The 1,883-nt window shown below is 38.6% G+C and overlaps 1 pseudogene; it reads right to left on the bottom strand.

The window, feature by feature from the left end:
* LOC124033154 lies at window positions 1-629 on the bottom strand (annotated as a pseudogene).
* Between the last annotated feature and the right edge of the window lie 1,254 nt (window positions 630-1,883).

The raw sequence follows: 1,883 nt of genomic DNA, 5'->3' as shown, positions 1-1,883 counted from the left end.
CTATATCAGCCATGCTTAATTTAAAGTTTACAATTGAATACAAATGTAGGACAATTCACATTTTTGTTCAAGATTGATTGCTTTTTCTCTATAGACATGGAATGCATAATAAGTTAAGGGCTTCATGTGACAGGTGGTTTCAGGTCGATACTGGGTTTCTTCAGCCTCCTCTTAGACGGAGCGTCAGATAGATGGTGCTTTGATTTCTGATGTTGTAGTTCTCCAGCATCTGGCCATCCTCGAGCTGCCTACCCTCATGAATCAGCCTCTGTTGGTTGGCAGGGACTGCCTCCTTGTTTTGTACCTTGGCTTTGAACTGGGTTACAGTCTCACCAGGCACCACATCATATGTGTGTGTCTGGCCCCTTTCGTTTTCAGGAACACCTGGATAGGAGCGGGCTCCGTAATCAGCACCATCACTTTAGATCCTGAATGCAGGCCACAGTCGCTCAAAGTTTTTGAATCATCGCTGAGACTGATGTTGTTCCCATTGACACCTAACAGCCTCTGCTTTGTTGTGGCCACTTCAAAGTGTTGTTGAATCAAACTCTTGAGAGACCCCACGGTGGTGTGTGGCGGAACTGTCAGGGAAGTGAGTTCCCGTTCAAAAGCGTTATAGTGAGTTCCATGATAGATATCTGAAAGAGGATTTCATGTATTATTTATTTGGCCTTACATTAGCATAGCTCAATTGAATGTTTTGAATGAATTAGTTTAGTAACACTTTACTTAAAGCCTACAGGTGTAATGCTTTATAACTTGTTAAAAGCATGTATGATCCTTATAATAAGGCTAACAATATTTACATTTACATTTTACATTTACATTTAAGTTTTGTCTCCAGAGCGTCTCTATCCAACATTTCAGCTGCCTTAAATTGCTGGTATATAATGACAATCATTATGAGATGATTGAAAGACATAAGGGAGTCGTACACACATGACATTATACAAATGCATTTTTTATATTTACCTACAGGCTTTAACATTACCATTTATTCAGCCCATTGTAATAACTAACAAATTCTAAGATAATTTGCTTGATATGCTGTTCAGCTTTTTTCTCCAGTACATTTCTGTAAAATAGGCCTGTTGTAGCTTAATAATGGAAAATGACTTACATGTTCAGTGGATATTGTTGAGAAGTTGTTGTTGTGAAATCTTGCAAATTTGTTTTAAGAAATACTGTTAGAAATCCGTATGCTGACAATTGAAACTTATCCGATGAAAGATGGTGATAGCTCTGTCAGTGTTCATCTGAGCAGTCTATATATAACATCTGACCTGCCCCGCCCCTCAAACTGAGATTAGTTTTTCACTCTCTGCCGCGCAGCTTTCGGTTTCTATTATAAAATAATGATGGAGTCTGCTGCTGTTTGCAGAAAGTTGAGTGCAATAAATTGTTTCTTTGATATTGCCCCCATTCAAAGTATGCCCAATGTTTATTTAATTGATGCACATCACACTGAAATGTGTATGTATGTGTGTGTGTGTGTTGGGGGGTCAAATATTCGGACCGGGGGTTCCAATCCTGCCCGCCGGTGACTAAAAATGAAACTACCGTTTCTTGACTGTCTGTCCAGCTCTAATAATCACTAGAGAGCCGGGAGCATCGTCAATTCATAATTTTGAGGCAAGGAAATATATATTTGATGTCAGCCGGCCTTCGGGTTAAAATGAGTTTGACACCCCTGCTCTAGACCATTCCATATAATTCATTATTCAAAATCTGGTATGCAACTATATAGATTCAGCCTCTGGCCGATTTTTGTCGGAGGGGATGATCCAGATGTCAGAACATAATTATAATAATTTGTATACTAAAAATTGACCACAACTAAGCCAAAAATTAGATTGTATTTATAAATCAAAATAATTTCATAC

Source organism: Oncorhynchus gorbuscha, linkage group LG04, assembly GCF_021184085.1.
Source record: "Oncorhynchus gorbuscha isolate QuinsamMale2020 ecotype Even-year linkage group LG04, OgorEven_v1.0, whole genome shotgun sequence".
NCBI lineage: Eukaryota > Metazoa > Chordata > Actinopteri > Salmoniformes > Salmonidae > Oncorhynchus > Oncorhynchus gorbuscha.
This window is presented reverse-complemented; position numbering and strand designations above follow the sequence as displayed.